Source organism: Rhinoderma darwinii, chromosome 5 (assembly GCF_050947455.1).
Source record: "Rhinoderma darwinii isolate aRhiDar2 chromosome 5, aRhiDar2.hap1, whole genome shotgun sequence".
In the NCBI taxonomy this organism is placed as follows: Eukaryota; Metazoa; Chordata; class Amphibia; order Anura; family Rhinodermatidae; genus Rhinoderma; species Rhinoderma darwinii.
The window spans coordinates 231,081,841-231,103,406 of record NC_134691.1 but is presented as its reverse complement, the minus strand read 5'-3'; the positions used below and the strand labels follow the sequence as shown (position 1 = coordinate 231,103,406).

General features: G+C 47.5%; 7 non-coding genes and 1 pseudogene across 7 annotated transcripts; all 8 read right to left on the bottom strand.

Moving 5' to 3' along the window:
* Positions 1-2,352: 2,352 nt before the first annotated feature.
* LOC142653729 (U2 spliceosomal RNA) lies at positions 2,353-2,538 on the bottom strand. Its single transcript, XR_012848646.1, has one exon. It is a non-coding gene; the product is annotated as a U2 spliceosomal RNA (small nuclear RNA).
* A 6,543-nt stretch (positions 2,539-9,081) lies between these two features.
* On the bottom strand, positions 9,082-9,272 carry LOC142653204 (U2 spliceosomal RNA). Its single transcript, XR_012848143.1, has one exon. It is a non-coding gene; the product is annotated as a U2 spliceosomal RNA (small nuclear RNA).
* Positions 9,273-10,506: 1,234 nt separating this feature from the next.
* LOC142655141 (U2 spliceosomal RNA) lies at positions 10,507-10,697 on the bottom strand. Its single transcript, XR_012849431.1, has one exon. It is a non-coding gene; the product is annotated as a U2 spliceosomal RNA (small nuclear RNA).
* Positions 10,698-11,931: 1,234 nt separating this feature from the next.
* Positions 11,932-12,122, bottom strand: LOC142653203 (U2 spliceosomal RNA). The gene has a single exon (XR_012848142.1). It is a non-coding gene; the product is annotated as a U2 spliceosomal RNA (small nuclear RNA).
* Positions 12,123-13,360: 1,238 nt separating this feature from the next.
* LOC142655132 (U2 spliceosomal RNA) lies at positions 13,361-13,551 on the bottom strand. Its single transcript, XR_012849421.1, has one exon. It is a non-coding gene; the product is annotated as a U2 spliceosomal RNA (small nuclear RNA).
* Positions 13,552-14,785: 1,234 nt separating this feature from the next.
* LOC142653202 (U2 spliceosomal RNA) lies at positions 14,786-14,976 on the bottom strand. The gene has a single exon (XR_012848141.1). It is a non-coding gene; the product is annotated as a U2 spliceosomal RNA (small nuclear RNA).
* Positions 14,977-16,210: 1,234 nt separating this feature from the next.
* On the bottom strand, positions 16,211-16,401 carry LOC142653201 (U2 spliceosomal RNA). The gene has a single exon (XR_012848140.1). It is a non-coding gene; the product is annotated as a U2 spliceosomal RNA (small nuclear RNA).
* A 1,230-nt stretch (positions 16,402-17,631) lies between these two features.
* LOC142653737 (U2 spliceosomal RNA) lies at positions 17,632-17,805 on the bottom strand (annotated as a pseudogene).
* Between the last annotated feature and the right edge of the window lie 3,761 nt (positions 17,806-21,566).

Genomic DNA, 21,566 nt, shown 5'->3' with positions numbered 1-21,566 from the left:
CTTCCTCAGAGAGAGACCAGTCTATTCTTGCTGACTCATCCATCAGAATGCTCATGGGAGATTCCACAGCTGGGCTAATCAACCCCTCCCCCATCTCCACCTGCTGCTGGTCTTGCACAGCTTCATTTTGTCTTTTTTCAGCCTCCTCAGACATCCTCAAGATTCTTGCTCCTTCCTCCCTCTTCCTATCAAGATCCATTTGATTCCTTTGCTTCCTAGCCTCCTCCTGCTTCTTCCTTTCTTCCCTCCTCTTTACCACTTCAGGACAGTCTCTGTACATATGTCCAGTCAATCCACATAAATCACAGGCTCTAGGCTGTGGACACGCCCCAGCCTCATGTCCAGGATTTTTACAGTTCCTGCACAGTTTAACCCCTGGGCAATCCTCCTTTAAATGGCCAAATTTAAAACAGTTCCTGCAAAAGGATGGCTGTCCTTGGTAATACAGGTAGCCTCTGTTTCCAGCCACAGAAAAATTGGCAGGTGGGTGTCTCACTCCCCCAATACAGCCTTCATCAGGTCTTAGCTTTACCCAGAATTTGTATGTTCCATTAAATATGTTAAGGATACTTTTCTGCCTTACCCCTCCTTTCACACTCAAACAATATTGTCCAAGAAAGTTCTTTAGGATATTAACATCCGTGAAAGGGTTAAACACATGGATAAAGACAGTTTTTTCCTCTAGTTCAAACAACGGAACAAATGTGACATTCCTCAGTACCTGGTTTGCTGCATTAGTCTTCAGGCATTCATAGAAAAGCAGGCAGGTCCCATCCACATAAAAGGAAATGTCATAGATACCTTGTTTCTTTGATTCTTGAATACAAAAAACATCATCTTCCAGGGAAATACCAGCCATCTTCTCCACAATTTCGTGTCCAACATATGAGATGCTGTTCTTCACGCTGTCTGAGATCTCCACCTTCAGCCGGACTGTCTTCTGGATACCTGAGGAAAATTCCATACCTGCCATCTTTCAGCCTATCGGTCCAGGACCATAGGAGGATCGCCACTCAAAAGGTCTCCTGCTACCACAGGAACACTCGCACCCCCAACCCAGACCAGAGCAATAAACTCTGATCTGAGCCAAAAGGCCGAGAAGCGATAACCCGAACGGGCCGCGTGTTGCCCGAGCCTGCCCGATACTGCTGTTCAGCCCTTGCAGCGATTCAGCCTACTTCTAGGCAATTCCATGGGGCCCTGCAGGCTCACACACTCACAGCTACACGGGAGGTGAATAAAGGCCGGAGAGGAAGCCAGACAGGATTTGCTTCTTTTGCTTGCACCACAATGCAGTGCTGAAAGAGGAGGAATCTACATAAAAACGCCTTCCTGGCAACGCCCAAATGCCCTGCTGCCATGCAGATAAACACTGGCAGCGGCAGCAAGTGCATGCCCACAGCCACCCCTTGTTCCTTCACACCTTGTATCAGCTGTAATCCAGTCCAGTCCAGTGCTGCCTGCTGAGCAGCACTGACCAACACTGCCTGGGCCCAGGCTTTTATCTCTGAGGCCCCATTATGATGTCAGAAAGCTGGCTCTGGCTCCTCAGGGCTCCACTATGACACGTGCAAAGTTCCGTCTGAACTTTATATAAGACGGTGCGGCTCAGTCAGTCACTCAGTGTTGCCTGAAAGGGCAACACTGCAACAGCCGGCCGCCAGGCTGTCTTTTTTTGCACAGCTAGTTGCCTCCAGGAGGCCACAAGAGGGAGACAAGGGACTGCAAAATGGAAAATAAGCATCCACCAACTTTACAGACAACTTCTCCTTGCTCCTACAACCTCCATCCTTGCACAGTTTGTTATTCTTCTAGGTAACATAGTAACAAATCCAAATTGCTGCTCTCTTTGTAGGCAAGCAAGGCTTTGTTGCAACTGCAATTCTTACTCCTTCTTGAAATGTAGGGACGACAGTACATTCCATCACATCCATCTAGTGTACACAGGTAGGTCCATTGTGGCGGGCGGGCGGGCGGGCGGGCGGGCGGCTTTAATGGCTGTTTGCTGTTCCCCTACTCCACTCCACTATTTGACTGTGGTGCTGCATCAATCAGTGGCTGGCTCAGGTGCAGCTCTTTAACTTACCTAAAAGGGAGGGCGGAGAGAAGACAAGGAAGGTGAATGAGCTGTTCCAATGTGAAATGCCGGAAACACAGACACACAGACGACACAAAACAAGAGGTGGCAATGTATTCATTAATTGCATTTAATCAATTAGCTCATTATCACTCATGCATTGTCCAACAGGTGTTGAAATAATGGGATTAAAAGGGGAGATCCCTTCAGAAAGACAGAAACAATGGCAAACACAAAAAACACTTTTGGAATCTGATTTTAGTCAACACATAAGGAAAGGGTGCACAGGTCCTGGAAATACTGCAATACCAGGTCAATGCGTGGAGTGGACAGAGCAAGCTCTATTTCCATCTCCCTGTTCTAAAAATCCATTTAATATATGGTCCCCAGATAGGGGACGTATCAGATATTAAACTGATAAGAACAGATTTTTGAGTTGACTACCCCAACAAAGGAGGTAACCGTTTATTTAAAATTTTGAACAAATTTACAATAAATCAATACATTTCAACAAAAATTTACATAAATTTACAATCATGGTTTTTTAATACAGATAAATACAAATTGTCAAATAAAAACAATTTATAAAAGGGCACTTGGTGGCATCATATTATGGAACTCCATTCACTTAAAAACCATTTTCTACATAAAACAGGAGAGAGTTTTTTATCTAAAAGAAAATATTTGTACATTTCATTAAGACAAATGGCTAAAACATCTTCCACAGCTAAAACTTCACACTTAAATAATAAAATGTTTCTGGCCGCCCACAGAGCTGCTTTTACGCAGTTGGTGATCTTCCATGCCATCATTTTTCGAGTCTGTGTTGGGCATTCCAGGCATCCATATAAAACGCCATCACTTGTGTATCTCCGAAGTCCTGTAATCTTCTGTACCAAGGGGAGGATTCTTGTCCATATCAATTTCGCGTAAAAACATTCCCAGAATAGGTGGTAGACTGTCTCGTCATCTCTACATCCTCCCCTTGGACACGCAGCCGAGTTGGTCAGTCCCCTTCGATGCTGGAATGCCCGGCATGGAAGACACTCGTGGGCACAGCTCCAGGCCAGATCTTTCTGTGGGTTAAAAAGATATTTAGCGCTCACCATCTTCCATATTTCTTTACATTTTTGTTCATTAAAATTACTGATGGGAGCTACTAAAACATTTTCTTTTATCTTTTTTAAAATTCCTTTACTATTTTTTACTTCGTTAATATTTTTGTCTTTTAAGTTAAAAAGGTTTACAATTTTTTCTAAAATTTTATACTGGCCAGAAAGGTTAAAAGCATATGGGGAGCTTAAAACCGTGGAGAACCAACCGTTCCTCCTCATAAAATAACCTGTGTTAAAACGTATAAAATATGACCAGTAATGTTCCTTAAAAACTGCATTAAGACATAAAGTAAAAAATTTTATTAAAAGGAATGCTTTTATATCGGGGAAATCTTTCCCCCCCATTGGTTTGGGTAATATTACCTTCTCTCTCCTGAGCTTTTCCATCCTGGAGTTCCATAAAAATGTGAAACATGCTTTAATTATTTTTTTCAATAAAATCTCAGGGGGAGGGAATACCATACTTAAATATAATAAAATAGGTAAAATCACCATTTTTGTAATTAAAACCTTTCCCTCCATTGTTAACTTTCTCATGTTCCACATGCAAATTTTCTGATTGACTTTTTGTGCCACCAAGTCCCAACTGGTAAAACCATTATTTGACTCATTGAAGGAGACTCCTAAAATTTGTACAGACTCTGACACAGGGACTGGAATGTCCATTAAAACCATTTTGCCGATATTTAAGATGTTACTTTTATTAAAATTGACTAAAAAACCGGAGGAGCAACAGAATTGGTAAATCTGTTTAAAAGATTTCTGTAATGACAGGGTGTCCCTGCAAAGGACCGCGACATCGTCCATGTACCCCACCACTTTAGCCTCTAGTCCCCCCCCGCCCGGCAGGGGGACTCCGCTTATCTGCTTATCCTTTCTTAACCTGCAGAGTAGAGGCTCGATCGCACAAATAAAAAGTAGTGGGGACAAGGGACACCCCTGCTTCACTCCGGAATTTAAAAGGACATCCTGTGTCTTAAAACCCTTTACTAAAATTTTGCTAGTACAATTTTCATAAAAGGCCTTCAGAGACTGTAAAAAACCTTCCGGTATACCCATTTTTTCTAAAACCTTAAAAAGATAAAAATGTGACACTCTATCGAAGGCTTTCTCGAAATCTATAGATAAAATTGCCATTTTACCTCCTCTCTCTTTCGTGTCACTGATCACATCTTTTAAAAGGTTTAAATTATCCCATATACTCCTCCCGGGTATCCCACAGACCTGATTGGAGTGTATGATCTGGCCTATCACTGCTTTTAATCTGTTCGCACATATCTTCGCCATTACTTTGTAGTCAGAGTTTAGCAAAGTGATAGGCCTCCAATTTTTAATGTCTGTTTTGTCCCCCTTTTTGTAAAGCAGGGACACCTCGCCTTTCTTCCAGGACCCCGGGAGGGCTTTTATTCTAAAAACTTGGGTAAAAAGGGGGTGGAGATCCTCTTTTAAAATACCATAAAATATAACATAGAATTCTATAGGTATACCGTCAGGGCCAGGGACTTTACCTGTTTTAAAACTCTTTGTAGTTTCTAAAATCTCCTGTTCCGTAATATCCTGTAATAAAAACACTTGGGAAGCAGGATCTAAAACAGCATCCACCTCCTTCAATGAGTCGTTCATAAAATCAACATCAACATGTTTTGTATTAAAAAGATCCGCATAAAAACCGTGCACCTTTTTTAAAATGTTTTGGGTATTTGTTTCCCCATCTATCTCATTTAACAGGGTATGCTTATCATTTATTTTCTTGAAGAAGTACCTGGAGCAGGTCTCATTTTCTTCAAGATGTTTTACCTTAGAGCGAAAGATTATCTCCTTTCCCCTCTGCTCCAGGCACTGGGAGATTTCTTTTTTAATTTCGGTGATCTCTTTCTCCACATGCATACCCTGTTCTCTGAACTTGTATTGGGTCTGCAGACGGGTATTTAAATTAGCATAAAATTCAAATTTTTCTTTTGCTTTCTTCATCCCAGCTTTAATAAAAAAATCTCTTATCTTTATTTTCATTTTTTCCCACCAGGAAACAATTAGCATATTGGGATGTCTTACCCGTCTGCAGCCCTTATAAAAGGTGATAAAATCGGATAAAATTTGCGGATCCTCTAAAAGGGATACGTTTAATTTCCAGGCTTTCTTCGGAGTTCTCCTTTGATCGTTCAAATTAACTTTAAAATATAAAAGTTTATGGTCAGAAAACACGTTAGAATTAAGATCACATTTAAAAGGCAGTATTTGATAAGAGCAAAAAATAAAATCAATCCTGGAGCTGCAGTTTACATTGCTCCAGGTGACGCCGTCCTCTTCAGGTAGATCCCTATTGCATTTTTTAAAAACATCAGTAAGTTTAAAATCCACTGTAATATCTTTTAAAATAGACGGGGTTTTATCATAATTTCGACTTACTGAATTAGAGAACCGGCGTTCCCCCTTTAAAATACAATTAAAATCACCAGCTATAATAAGTGGTTCTGAATCATTGATAAAAAGGGGTAAAATTTCTAGCATTTTTGCTCTTTCCTTCTTGTCTGTAGAACCATAAAAGTTTAAAAACTGCCATCTAACACCGTTTATAAAAGCTTTGACCATTAAAATTCTGCCTGGTAAAATTTCATAAAAACTATCAATTAAAACGTTCCCTTTGAATAAAATGGCGACACCTGCGGCTTTTGATTCATTAGACCCGGACCACACTGAAGGTCCGAGTCTCCAGTCTTCCTCATATTTTTTATAATTCATGCGGTGAGGTATGCAGCATTCCTGTAGGAAAAACACTGAGGCGGTAAAAACAGAAAGGTAGTTAAAAAGGGCAGCTCTTCTTGTCTGTGAGTGCACGCTTCTTACATTAAAGGAAAGACCACATAACTCAGCCATGAGGAAAAGGGAGAGAGACAGTCTATTTTTATCTTACCCGAGGAGGCCTCAGCAGTCCTCCGCGTCGCCAGACACCCCACTCGAGCTCTCATCATCATCTTTCCTCGAGTCAAATGTGCGCATCGATGAGGTTTGAGAGGAAGTCCCGTCACTCAGCTGACCCCCCTCACCTAAGGCACTTCTTGAAAATGGGTCCCAGACGGACTCAACGGGTAAAATTCGGCAATCTCTGGCAGCGTCCTCCCCTTCTATAGGGGCAGGAATCGCGCTTCTTGACGTCTCAGGGACCACGCTTACCTCGGAGGCAGCTGTCCCTATATCCCCCAACTGTCTGGAAGGGGGGGGACCTTTAGCTGTCGCTTCCGGGGGCACGTCAGCTGGTTTCCCTGCCTTCAACCTGGCAGGTACTCCCATCGGCACCCCCGCTGCCACCTCCGAGTACGCCCTACGTCTCTTAGTGAGAGCTGCCGCTCCGCCCGGGACCTCTGCCTCAGGTACAGGCTAACCCAGCATCTCTTGCAGGCCAGTAGGATCAGCTTCATCCGAACTACCCTGTGCCCCAGTCTCCTGGGGGGGCTCTTTCGTCCGCTGATCACTGGCTCTGCGTTTTTGTCGCCTCTGCTCTTTAGGGTCACCTGTTTGGGGGGGTCTGCTGGAGGTATCCATATCATCTTGCTCGCCTCCTTGGGGTTCCTCTCCTTGTACAGGGGTGATCTGGCCTGCGGGCCGCTCGGGACGCCTTGGCCGGTCCTCGGGTTGTTCCGACTCTTTAGATCTGTGGGGACAAGTAGCATACAGGTGACCAACTCGGCTGCAAAAACGGCACCTTTTCCCCAGAGGGCAAGTTTTGGTCTCGTGCTCAGAGCTGCCGCAGTTCCTACAGGTGCTGTCACAAGACTCCTTGGTGTGACCGTACTTTTGGCACTTCCTACAGAATGGAGGCATCCCTGAAAAATAAAAGTCTCCGGCCATATCACCTATTTTAAAACGTGCTGGCGGCAACATTATCCCTCCTGTAAAATTGGCATCTTTATAACACGTTACATTGAATCTCCACTTTGAGGTCCATACACCAACCTCGTTCATTACTTTGCCAATACATTTCACAGTTTTAAAATAAGGGAATAAAAAGGACATCACTTCTTTTAAGTCGGCAAAAGGGCAGTACATCTTTATAACTATCATTTTAGTGATGTCCATAACGTGCTCATAAAAATCAACACCGTCCAGTCTCGGGTCATTTTTTACCGTATAAGCCGCCAGCAGATCTCGGAATACTCCATTCTGTATGAAAGTAACGTCGTATGTCCTCCTTCTTGGGTAATCCTGCACCGCCAAAATTTCTCTCTTCTGGATGTTGAAGATACCAACAAGTACGGTCTCCACCACGAATTTTAAGCCGCAGGTCGTCGCCTTCTCCTCCGATAGCACTACACGAATTGTGTTTTTAATCCGGGCATAAGCCGGTATCTCACATGGATCCTCGTCCATGGTGAGTAAGGTTTTTTTGAAATTGTTACGCTACTCCTTAGTAGGCGCAACTTTGGGCGCAACTCCCCTTTTCGGCAGAAGCCTACACGGGGGTATGTGGATCGCAACCCGTTGCTCAGGACTAAGCCTCTCTCCCAAATAGCAGCACGGGGGTGAAGTCCAGGCGAACCTGGACGATCCCCCGAGGCCGAGAGAGAGGGTACCTGAGCACCTCCTAACCAAGACCAGGCAGCACTGACTACAAGTAATCAGAACTACACTTGATCTCAGCCAGAAGGCCGAGAAGCGATAACCCGAACGGGCCGCGCGTTGCCCGAGCCTGCCCGATACTGCTGTTCAGCCCTTGCAGCGATTCAGCCTACTTCTAGGCAATTCCATGGGGCCCTGCAGGCTCACACACTCACAGCTACACGGGAGGTGAATAAAGGCCGGAGAGGAAGCCAGACAGGATTTGCTTCTTTTGCTTGCACCACAATGCAGTGCTGAAAGAGGAGGAATCTACATAAAAACGCCTTCCTGGCAACGCCCAAATGCCCTGATGCCATGCAGATAAACACTGGCAGCGGCAGCAAGTGCATGCCCACAGCCACCCCTTGTTCCTTCACACCTTGTATCAGCTGTAATCCAGTCCAGTCCAGTGCTGCCTGCTGAGCAGCACTGACCAACACTGCCTGGGCCCAGGCTTTTATCTCTGAGGCCCCATTATGATGTCAGAAAGCTGGCTCTGGCTCCTCAGGGCTCCACTATGACACGTGCAAAGTTCCGTCTGAACTTTATATAAGACGGTGCGGCTCAGTCAGTCACTCAGTGTTGCCTGAGAGGGCAACACTGCAACAGCCGGCCGCCAGGCTGTCTTTTTTTGCACAGCTAGTTGCCTCCAGGAGGCTACAAGAGGGAGACAAGGGACTGCAAAATGGAAAATAAGCATCCACCAACTTTACAGACAACTTCTCCTTGCTCCTACAACCTCCATCCTTGCACAGTTTGTTATTCTTCTAGGTAACATAGTAACAAATCCAAATTGCTGCTCTCTTTGTAGGCAAGCAAGGCTTTGTTGCAACTGCAATTCTTACTCCTTCTTGAAATGTAGGGACGACAGTACATTCCATCACATCCATCTAGTGTACACAGGTAGGTCCATTGTGGCGGGCGGGCGGGCGGCTTTAATGGCTGTTTGCTGTTCCCCTACTCCACTCCACTATTTGACTGTGGTGCTGCATCAATCAGTGGCTGGCTCAGGTGCAGCTCTTTAACTTACCTAAAAGGGAGGGCGGAGAGAAGACAAGGAAGGTGAATGAGCTGTTCCAATGTGAAATGCCGGAAACACAGACACACAGACGACACAAAACAAGAGGTGGCAATGTATTCATTAATTGCATTTAATCAATTAGCTCATTATCACTCATGCATTGTCCAACAGGTGTTGAAATAATGGGATTAAAAGGGGAGATCCCTTCAGAAAGACAGAAACAATGGCAAACACAAAAAACACTTTTGGAATCTGATTTTAGTCAACACATAAGGAAAGGGTGCACCGGTCCTGGAAATACTGCAATACCAGGTCAATGCGTGGAGTGGACAGAGCAAGCTCTATTTCCATCTCCCTGTTCTAAAAATCCATTTAATATATGGTCCCCAGATAGGGGACGTATCAGATATTAAACTGATAAGAACAGATACTACACTTGATCTTAGCCAAAAGGCCGAGAAGCGATAACCCGAACGGGCCGCGCGTTGCCCGAGCCTGCCCGATACTGCTGTTCAGCCCTTGCAGCGATTCAGCCTACTTCTAGGCAATTCCATGGGGCCCTGCAGGCTCACACACTCACAGCTACACGGGAGGTGAATAAAGGCCGGAGAGGAAGCCAGACAGGATTTGCTTCTTTTGCTTGCACCACAATGCAGTGCTGAAAGAGGAGGAATCTACATAAAAACGCCTTCCTGGCAACGCCCAAATGCCCTGCTGCCATGCAGATAAACACTGGCAGCGGCAGCAAGTGCATGCCCACAGCCACCCCTTGTTCCTTCACACCTTGTATCAGCTGTAATCCAGTCCAGTCCAGTGCTGCCTGCTGAGCAGCACTGACCAACACTGCCTGGGCCCAGGCTTTTATCTCTGAGGCCCCATTATGATGTCAGAAAGCTGGCTCTGGCTCCTCAGGGCTCCACTATGACACGTGCAAAGTTCCGTCTGAACTTTATATAAGACGGTGCGGCTCAGTCAGTCACTCAGTGTTGCCTGAGAGGGCAACACTGCAACAGCCGGCCGCCAGGCTGTCTTTTTTTGCACAGCTAGTTGCCTCCAGGAGGCCACAAGAGGGAGACAAGGGACTGCAAAATGGAAAATAAGCATCCACCAACTTTACAGACAACTTCTCCTTGCTCCTACAACCTCCATCCTTGAACAGTTTGTTATTCTTCTAGGTAACATAGTAACAAATCCAAATTGCTGCTCTCTTTGTAGGCAAGCAAGGCTTTGTTGCAACTGCAATTCTTACTCCTTCTTGAAATGTAGGGACGACAGTACATTCCATCACATCCATCTAGTGTACACAGGTAGGTCCATTGTGGCGGGCGGTCGGGCGGCTTTAATGGCTGTTTGCTGTTCCCCTACTCCACTCCACTATTTGACTGTGGTGCTGCATCAATCAGTGGCTGGCTCAGGTGCAGCTCTTTAACTTACCTAAAAGGGAGGGCGGAGAGAAGACAAGGAAGGTGAATGAGCTGTTCCAATGTGAAATGCCGGAAACACAGACACACAGACGACACAAAACAAGAGGTGGCAATGTATTCATTAATTGCATTTAATCAATTAGCTCATTATCACTCATGCATTGTCCAACAGGTGTTGAAATAATGGGATTAAAAGGGGAGATCCCTTCAGAAAGACAGAAACAATGGCAAACACAAAAAACACTTTTGGAATCTGATTTTAGTCAACACATAAGGAAAGGGTGCACCGGTCCTGGAAATACTGCAATACCAGGTCAATGCGTGGAGTGGACAGAGCAAGCTCTATTTCCATCTCCATGTTCTAAAAATCCATTTAATATATGGTCCCCAGATAGGGGACGTATCAGATATTAAACTGATAAGAACAGATACTACACTTGATCTTAGCCAAAAGGCCGAGAAGCGATAACCCGAACGGGCCGCGCGTTGCCCGAGCCTGCCCGATACTGCTGTTCAGCCCTTGCAGCGATTCAGCCTACTTCTAGGCAATTCCATGGGGCCCTGCAGGCTCACACACTCACAGCTACACGGGAGGTGAATAAAGGCCGGAGAGGAAGCCAGACAGGATTTGCTTCTTTTGCTTGCACCACAATGCAGTGCTGAAAGAGGAGGAATCTACATAAAAACGCCTTCCTGGCAACGCCCAAATGCCCTGCTGCCATGCAGATAAACACTGGCAGTGGCAGCAAGTGCATGCCCACAGCCACCCCTTGTTCCTTCACACCTTGTATCAGCTGTAATCCAGTCCAGTCCAGTGCTGCCTGCTGAGCAGCACTGACCAACACTGCCTGGGCCCAGGCTTTTATCTCTGAGGCCCCATTATGATGTCAGAAAGCTGGCTCTGGCTCCTCAGGGCTCCACTATGACACGTGCAAAGTTCCGTCTGAACTTTATATAAGACGGTGCGGCTCAGTCAGTCACTCAGTGTTGCCTGAGAGGGCAACACTGCAACAGCCGGCCGCCAGGCTGTCTTTTTTTGCACAGCTAGTTGCCTCCAGGAGGCTACAAGAGGGAGACAAGGGACTGCAAAATGGAAAATAAGCATCCACCAACTTTACAGACAACTTCTCCTTGCTCCTACAACCTCCATCCTTGCACAGTTTGTTATTCTTCTAGGTAACATAGTAACAAATCCAAATTGCTGCTCTCTTTGTAGGCAAGCAAGGCTTTGTTGCAACTGCAATTCTTACTCCTTCTTGAAATGTAGGGACGACAGTACATTCCATCACATCCATCTAGTGTACACAGGTAGGTCCATTGTGGCGGGCGGGCGGGCGGCTTTAATGGCTGTTTGCTGTTCCCCTACTCCACTCCACTATTTGACTGTGGTGCTGCATCAATCAGTGGCTGGCTCAGGTGCAGCTCTTTAACTTACCTAAAAGGGAGGGCGGAGAGAAGACAAGGAAGGTGAATGAGCTGTTCCAATGTGAAATGCCGGAAACACAGACACACAGACGACACAAAACAAGAGGTGGCAATGTATTCATTAATTGCATTTAATCAATTAGCTCATTATCACTCATGCATTGTCCAACAGGTGTTGAAATAATGGGATTAAAAGGGGAGATCCCTTCAGAAAGACAGAAACAATGGCAAACACAAAAAACACTTTTGGAATCTGATTTTAGTCAACACATAAGGAAAGGGTGCACCGGTCCTGGAAATACTGCAATACCAGGTCAATGCGTGGAGTGGACAGAGCAAGCTCTATTTCCATCTCCCTGTTCTAAAAATCCATTTAATATATGGTCCCCAGATAGGGGACGTATCAGATATTAAACTGATAAGAACAGATACTACACTTGATCTTAGCCAAAAGGCCGAGAAGCGATAACCCGAACGGGCCGCGCGTTGCCCGAGCCTGCCCGATACTGCTGTTCAGCCCTTGCAGCGATTCAGCCTACTTCTAGGCAATTCCATGGGGCCCTGCAGGCTCACACACTCACAGCTACACGGGAGGTGAATAAAGGCCGGAGAGGAAGCCAGACAGGATTTGCTTCTTTTGCTTGCACCACAATGCAGTGCTGAAAGAGGAGGAATCTACATAAAAACGCCTTCCTGGCAACGCCCAAATGCCCTGCTGCCATGCAGATAAACACTGGCAGCGGCAGCAAGTGCATGCCCACAGCCACCCCTTGTTCCTTCACACCTTGTATCAGCTGTAATCCAGTCCAGTCCAGTGCTGCCTGCTGAGCAGCACTGACCAACACTGCCTGGGCCCAGGCTTTTATCTCTGAGGCCCCATTATGATGTCAGAAAGCTGGCTCTGGCTCGTCAGGGCTCCACTATGACACGTGCAAAGTTCCGTCTGAACTTTATATAAGACGGTGCGGCTCAGTCAGTCACTCAGTGTTGCCTGAGAGGGCAACACTGCAACAGCCGGCCGCCAGGCTGTCTTTTTTTGCACATCTAGTTGCCTCCAGGAGGCTACAAGAGGGAGACAAGGGACTGCAAAATGGAAAATAAGCATCCACCAACTTTACAGACAACTTCTCCTTGCTCCTACAACCTCCATCCTTGCACAGTTTGTTATTCTTCTAGGTAACATAGTAACAAATCCAAATTGCTGCTCTCTTTGTAGGCAAGCAAGGCTTTGTTGCAACTGCAATTCTTACTCCTTCTTGAAATGTAGGGACGACAGTACATTCCATCACATCCATCTAGTGTACACAGGTAGGTCCATTGTGGCGGGCGGGCGGGCGGACGGCTTTAATGGCTGTTTGCTGTTCCCCTACTCCACTCCACTATTTGACTGTGGTGCTGCATCAATCAGTGGCTGGCTCAGGTGCAGCTCTTTAACTTACCTAAAAGGGAGGGCGGAGAGAAGACAAGGAAGGTGAATGAGCTGTTCCATTGTGAAATGCCGGAAACACAGACACACAGACGACACAAAACAAGAGGTGGCAATGTATTCATTAATTGCATTTAATCAATTAGCTCATTATCACTCATGCATTGTCCAACAGGTGTTGAAATAATGGGATTAAAAGGGGAGATCCCTTCAGAAAGACAGAAACAATGGCAAACACAAAAAACACTTTTGGAATCTGATTTTAGTCAACACATAAGGAAAGGGTGCACCGGTCCTGGAAATACTGCAATACCAGGTCAATGCGTGGAGTGGACAGAGCAAGCTCTATTTCCATCTCCATGTTCTAAAAATCCATTTAATATATGGTCCCCAGATAGGGGACATATCAGATATTAAACTGATAAGAACAGATACTACACTTGATCTTAGCCAAAAGGCCGAGAAGCGATAACCCGAACGGGCCGCGCGTTGCCCGAGCCTGCCCGATACTGCTGTTCAGCCCTTGCAGCGATTCAGCCTACTTCTAGGCAATTCCATGGGGCCCTGCAGGCTCACACACTCACAGCTACACGGGAGGTGAATAAAGGCCGGAGAGGAAGCCAGACAGGATTTGCTTCTTTTGCTTGCACCACAATGCAGTGCTGAAAGAGGAGGAATCTACATAAAAACGCCTTCCTGGCAACGCCCAAATGCCCTGCTGCCATGCAGATAAACACTGGCAGTGGCAGCAAGTGCATGCCCACAGCCACCCCTTGTTCCTTCACACCTTGTATCAGCTGTAATCCAGTCCAGTCCAGTGCTGCCTGCTGAGCAGCACTGACCAACACTGCCTGGGCCCAGGCTTTTATCTCTGAGGCCCCATTATGATGTCAGAAAGCTGGCTCTGGCTCCTCAGGGCTCCACTATGACACGTGCAAAGTTCCGTCTGAACTTTATATAAGACGGTGCGGCTCAGTCAGTCACTCAGTGTTGCCTGAGAGGGCAACACTGCAACAGGCGGCCGCCAGGCTGTCTTTTTTTGCACAGCTAGTTGCCTCCAGGAGGCTACAAGAGGGAGACAAGGGACTGCAAAATGGAAAATAAGCATCCACCAACTTTACAGACAACTTCTCCTTGCTCCTACAACCTCCATCCTTGCACAGTTTGTTATTCTTCTAGGTAACATAGTAACAAATCCAAATTGCTGCTCTCTTTGTAGGCAAGCAAGGCTTTGTTGCAACTGCAATTCTTACTCCTTCTTGAAATGTAGGGACGACAGTACATTCCATCACATCCATCTAGTGTACACAGGTAGGTCCATTGTGGCGGGCGGGCGGGCGGCTTTAATGGCTGTTTGCTGTTCCCCTACTCCACTCCACTATTTGACTGTGGTGCTGCATCAATCAGTGGCTGGCTCAGGTGCAGCTCTTTAACTTACCTAAAAGGGAGGGCGGAGAGAAGACAAGGAAGGTGAATGAGCTGTTCCAATGTGAAATGCCGGAAACACAGACACACAGACGACACAAAACAAGAGGTGGCAATGTATTCATTAATTGCATTTAATCAATTAGCTCATTATCACTCATGCATTGTCCAACAGGTGTTGAAATAATGGGATTAAAAGGGGAGATCCCTTCAGAAAGACAGAAACAATGGCAAACACAAAAAACACTTTTGGAATCTGATTTTAGTCAACACATAAGGAAAGGGTGCACCGGTCCTGGAAATACTGCAATACCAGGTCAATGCGTGGAGTGGACAGAGCAAGCTCTATTTCCATCTCCCTGTTCTAAAAATCCATTTAATATATGGTCCCCAGATAGGGGACGTATCAGATATTAAACTGATAAGAACAGATACTACACTTGATCTTAGCCAAAAGGCCGAGAAGCGATAACCCGAACGGGCCGCGCGTTGCCCGAGCCTGCCCGATACTGCTGTTCAGCCCTTGCAGCGATTCAGCCTACTTCTAGGCAATTCCATGGGGCCCTGCAGGCTCACACACTCACAGCTACACGGGAGGTGAATAAAGGCCGGAGAGGAAGCCAGACAGGATTTGCTTCTTTTGCTTGCACCACAATGCAGTGCTGAAAGAGGAGGAATCTACATAAAAACGCCTTCCTGGCAACGCCCAAATGCCCTGCTGCCATGCAGATAAACACTGGCAGCGGCAGCAAGTGCATGCCCACAGCCACCCCTTGTTCCTTCACACCTTGTATCAGCTGTAATCCAGTCCAGTCCAGTGCTGCCTGCTGAGCAGCACTGACCAACACTGCCTGGGCCCAGGCTTTTATCTCTGAGGCCCCATTATGATGTCAGAAAGCTGGCTCTGGCTCCTCAGGGCTCCACTATGACACGTGCAAAGTTCCGTCTGAACTTTATATAAGACGGTGCGGCTCAGTCAGTCACTCAGTGTTGCCTGAGAGGGCAACACTGCAACAGCCGGCCGCCAGGCTGTCTTTTTTTGCACAGCTAGTTGCCTCCAGGAGGCCACAAGAGGGAGACAAGGGACTGCAAAATGGAAAATAAGCATCCACCAACTTTACAGACAACTTCTCCTTGCTCCTACAACCTCCATCCTTGCACAGTTTGTTATTCTTCTAGGTAACATAGTAACAAATCCAAATTGCTGCTCTCTTTGTAGGCAAGCAAGGCTTTGTTGCAACTGCAATTCTTACTCCTTCTTGAAATGTAGGGACGACAGTACATTCCATCACATCCATCTAGTGTACACAGGTAGGTCCATTGTGGCGGGCGGGCGGGCGGCTTTAATGGCTGTTTGCTGTTCCCCTACTCCACTCCACTATTTGACTGTGGTGCTGCATCAATCAGTGGCTGGCTCAGGTGCAGCTCTTTAACTTACCTAAAAGGGAGGGCGGAGAGAAGACAAGGAAGGTGAATGAGCTGTTCCAATGTGAAATGCCGGAAACACAGACACACAGACGACACAAAACAAGAGGTGGCAATGTATTCATTAATTGCATTTAATCAATTAGCTCATTATCACTCATGCATTGTCCAACAGGTGTTGAAATAATGGGATTAAAAGGGGAGATCCCTTCAGAAAGACAGAAACAATGGCAAACACAAAAAACACTTTTGGAATCTGATTTTAGTCAACACATAAGGAAAGGGTGCACCGGTCCTGGAAATACTGCAATACCAGGTCAATGCGTGGAGTGGACAGAGCAAGCTCTATTTCCATCTCCCTGTTCTAAAAATCCATTTAATATATGGTCCCCAGATAGGGGACGTATCAGATATTAAACTGATAAGAACAGATACTACACTTGATCTTAGCCAAAAGGCCGAGAAGCGATAACCCGAACGGGCCGCGCGTTGCCCGAGCCTGCCCGATACTGCTGTTCAGCCCTTGCAGCGATTCAGCCTACTTCTAGGCAATTCCATGGGGCCCTGCAGGCTCACACACTCACAGCTACACGGGAGGTGAATAAAGGCCGGAGAGGAAGCCAGACAGGATTTGCTTCTTTTGCTTGCACCACAATGCAGTGCTGAAAGAGGAGGAATCTACATAAAAACGCCTTCCTGGCAACGCCCAAATGCCCTGCTGCCATGCAGATAAACACTGGCAGCGGCAGCAAGTGCATGCCCACAGCCACCCCTTGTTCCTTCACACCTTGTATCAGCTGTAATCCAGTCCAGTCCAGTGCTGCCTGCTGAGCAGCACTGACCAACACTGCCTGGGCCCAGGCTTTTATCTCTGAGGCCCCATTATGATGTCAGAAAGCTGGCTCTGGCTCCTCAGGGCTCCACTATGACACGTGCAAAGTTCCGTCTGAACTTTATATAAGACGGTGCGGCTCAGTCAGTCACTCAGTGTTGCCTGAGAGGGCAACACTGCAACAGCCGGCCGCCAGGCTGTCTTTTTTTGCACATCTAGTTGCCTCCAGGAGGCTACAAGAGGGAGACAAGGGACTGCAAAATGGAAAATAAGCATCCACCAACTTTACAGACAACTTCTCCTTGCTCCTACAACCTCCATCCTTGCACAGTTTGTTATTCTTCTAGGTAACATAGTAACAAATCCAAATTGCTGCTCTCTTTGTAGGCAAGCAAGGCTTTGTTGCAACTGCAATTCTTACTCCTTCTTGAAATGTAGGGACGACAGTACATTCCATCACATCCATCTAGTGTACACAGGTAGGTCCATTGTGGCGGGCGGGCGGCTTTAATGGCTGTTTGCTGTTCCCCTACTCCACTCCACTATTTGACTGTGGTGCTGCATCAATCAGTGGCTGGCTCAGCTGCAGCTCTTTAACTTACCTAAAAGGGAGGGCGGAGAGAAGACAAGGAAGGTGAATGAGCTGTTCCAATGTGAAATGCCGGAAACACAGACACACAGACGACACAAAACAAGAGGTGGCAATGTATTCATTAATTGCATTTAATCAATTAGCTCATTATCACTCATGCATTGTCCAACAGGTGTTGAAATAATGGGATTAAAAGGGGAGATCCCTTCAGAAAGACAGAAACAATGGCAAACACAAAAAACACTTTTGGAATCTGATTTTAGTCAACACATAAGGAAAGGGTGCACCGGTCCTGGAAATACTGCAATACCAGGTCAATGCGTGGAGTGGACAGAGCAAGCTCTATTTCCATCTCCCTGTTCTAAAAATCCATTTAATATATGGTCCCCAGATAGGGGACGTATCAGATATTAAACTGATAAGAACAGATTTTTGATTGAAAAATGCTTTATTGACAATCAATCGTCATCATACAAACATTACTGCGACGCAGCGCAAGCCATGAAGCAGCAAATAATAAATAATAACAGTCGTCAAACATAACATGACAGTATAATACACAGTACAGGCTAGCCTATGCTATACATTACACCACATGCTACACTAACATTCTTGCATTCACTAAAGCCAAACAACAAAGCATTACAGACAAGTGATGGGATAGGGGAGTGGGTAGGAGGGGATAGGGAAGGGGGAAATCACAGGCCCGAAGCTTTATTGAAAGACAACACACAAGAAGGGAGAGTGGGGGGAAGGGGAGTATCAGTCCTCTTCCTCATCGACGTCCGGGCTGTCCCAGGTGGAATAGTCTCTGAGCAGGCTGTGGATCAGCCTGCGGCAGTCCTGGACGGACACACTCTCTCTCCGCAAAATCAGACGGTTCCTGGCAAACCATATAGCGTCCTTAAAGCAGTTCATAAGGCGCCAGGCTTCCTGGATTGCTCCATCCGTGGTATTCCCAGGAAATAGTCCATAAAGTACCGAGCGGTACGACAGTCTGTTCCTGGGTACTGAGTCCTTGAGTTCATGTTCCAAGGCTTTCAACAGATCCTGTGCAAAGGGGCACTGCCAGAAAATGTGCAAAGATGTTTCCTCCGTGAAGGGGCACCTGGGGCAGTACCGGGTCTTGCACAGGTTGCGGGCATGCATGAATGACCTAAGAGGCAGTCCTCCCTGGATGGCCATCCATGAAATGTCCTTGTGCCCGTTGGTCAACCTGCCAGATGACACGTTAGTCCAAACAGTCTCCAACGTGTCGGCATGAAGCCCTGGAACAGACTCCAGTGAGTCCTTTGCTCTGATGTGCTTGTGGATCGTCTTAGGTTTCCACAAGTCGGGCTTAAGACCCTCCAGTTGATGCTCCCTCACAAACCGGACAACATCTCCGTAGAACCAGGGAGCGTGCCAGTTGTAAGGGAAGGAGCTGTCCCACTTGTCCCAGCCAAAACCTCGCCAGAGGGGAAGGAGGAAGTAGCGGGACATGGCCTTGCCCGCAGAGCCGTTTGCTGTCCTCAGAGTCCTACGAACACAGTCACATACAAAAGCGATCCGCAGCAGAGTGGGAATGTCGGGTATACCCTTCCCACCTTTGCGGGGCTCCTTGTACATAACAGTCCGCTTTACTCTGTCCATTTTCGAGCCCCAGATGAAGCGAAACACAGTCCTGGTAATGGCCCTCGAGACGGTGGCAAGAGGGGGCCATGCCTGTGCAGTGTATTGTAGCACAGGCAAGACTTCGTTACGCAGGACCATTGCTTTGCCCTCAATAGTGAGTTGTCTGAGGCTCCACAGTCCGATCCTTTGGTTGACTTTGGCCAAGCGTTCTTCCCACGACTTTAGGGCTGCACCTTCCTTACCGAACCAGACTCCCAGAATTTTGATGAAGTCCGGCTTGATAGTAAACGGGAAGGAGGCAGGAGAAGGCAGGTACCACTTTCCGAAGAGCATGGCTTCCGACTTCCCGCAGTTGACTTTTGCCCCTGAAGCGTGTCCGAACTCCTCACAGGTCTGGACGAGTGCAGTCACCGAACTCTGGTCAGCGCAGAAGACGGTCACGTCGTCCATGTACAGCGAGCATTTGACCTCGAAGTGTCCTGGACCTGGTGCGGTGATCCCTCTGATCTCTCCATTCTGCCGGGTAGCCTCTGCGAAGAGCTCTATAACACAAACAAAAAGGAGAGGTGAAAGAGGACAGCCTTGTCTAACCCCCGACGATACAGGAAAGGGGTCAGTCTTCCAGCCGTTCACCAGCACCGAGCTGTAAATGTCGCAATACATCAGGTTAACATACAAACAGAACAACCTGCCAAGCCGCAGCCTACGCAGAGCCTTACCCATGAATTCGTGAGAGACCCGGTCAAAAGCCTTCTCCTGATCCAGACTGACCAGGGCCGCGTGTGTACGGCGGCTTTGCATGTAATGCACCGTGTCCCTCACCAGGGCAAGACTGTCGGCCACCCTACGGCCAGGAATGCCGCAGGTTTGGTCCGATCCGATGATCTGTCCGATGACAACCTTCAGTCTGTTGGTCAATACTTTGGCGAGGATCTTGTAGTCCACGTTCAGGAGAGAGATGGGACGCCAGTTTTTCAGGTCACATCTCTCCCCCTTCCGCTTATACAAGATCGTGATCATGCCTTCTCTCAAGGACGGTGGCATTCTACCCTCCACCACCATCTCCTCATAGAGCTCCAGCAGGTCCGGACAGATCAAGTCCCCCAGCGCTACATAGAGCTCTGCTGGGAGACCATCACTGCCCGGGGTCCTACCGGGTCTGAAGGATTTAGCGGCAGAGAGCAGCTCCTCCACCGTCAGGGGTACATCCATAGCCTCCGTACCTGCAGGATCAAGATGATTAGTGATACCTGACAGGAATTTATCGGCGGCTTCGGGGTCAGTGGTTTTCCGGGAGTAGAGGCTTCGGTAGTAGTCTGTGACGACTCCCATCACCTCCTTCTTCCCAGAATGCATGTTTCCGGTCTCATCTCGGAGTTCCCTCAGAGGCGTGTGGCCGGCATGGAGTTTCCTGAAAAAGAACGAGTTACATTTCTCACCCTTCTCCAGGTTCTCCACCTTGGAACGAAAGACAATTCGCTTGGATTCCTCCTCAAAGTGCCTTTTCAGGCCCTTTTTGGCTTCCTCCAGCTCCTTCCTGACGTCCCAGCCGCATTGAAGAAGGTCTTGCAGGGATCGCAGCTGACGCTGCATCTCTCTGAAGTCTCTCTTCCTCTCACACGCCTGTTGACGACTTTTTGCCTGAAAGAAACAACGAAATTCAACTTTAACATATTCCCACCAGTCACAGGTTTTGTCAAAGAAAACTTTATCATTCCTCCAAACAATATAGGCGTCTCTAAGTTCCGCCAGTACCTCCTCTCTTTCCAGCAGGGCACAATTCAGCTTCCAGGAGCCAGGGCCGGGAGGAAAACCGTGGCCGATGGCACCCTGGAAGAGAATGGCCCTGTGGTCAGAGAAGAAGCAGGGGACCATGGAGTGCCCATGCTGCTTGACTGCCCGGGAGGTGAACACAAAGTCAATCCGAGAACGAAGTGAGCCATCGGGTCGGCTCCATGAATAGTTCACAGAGCCGATCCCCATGGAGCCCACAACGTCCTGCAAGGATGCTTCGGTTACCATCTCGATAAGCAGTTTGGAACTGACATCCAGCTTGATTGAAGTGCCGGAACTTCGTCCATCCTCTTCGATGAGGCAGTTGAAGTCCCCGGCCATCACCACTGCCCTAGTGGTGGCGAGCTGGGTCCGCAGGGTCTGGAATAGTTCCAGGCGCTCAGCCTTCATAGGGGGGGCATACACGTTGATGAGCCTAATCGGCTCTCCTGCCCAGGAACCGTCTACGACCAACAAGCGGCCGCAGACGAGCTCCTGGACAGAGTCAACAGTAAATACGCCTCCCCTAATCAGGATGGCAACCCCCGCAGACTTACAGTCGCCCCCACCAGACCAGTAGGACGGGCCATGGGTCCACTGCCTGGCCAGGTGATGATATGACCTGGAAGAGGGGAGAGTACATTCCTGCAGCATAAATATATCACTCGACTGCTTGGAAAGAAAAGTTAGCACCATCTGACATCTAGTCCTATCTCTAACACTCCTCACATTGAGGCCAAAGATGTTAAGTTTAGCAGCCATGGGGGAGAATAAAGAAGGTTAGTGCAAACGATACACCTTAGTTACCAGTCCGGTCGGGCGGA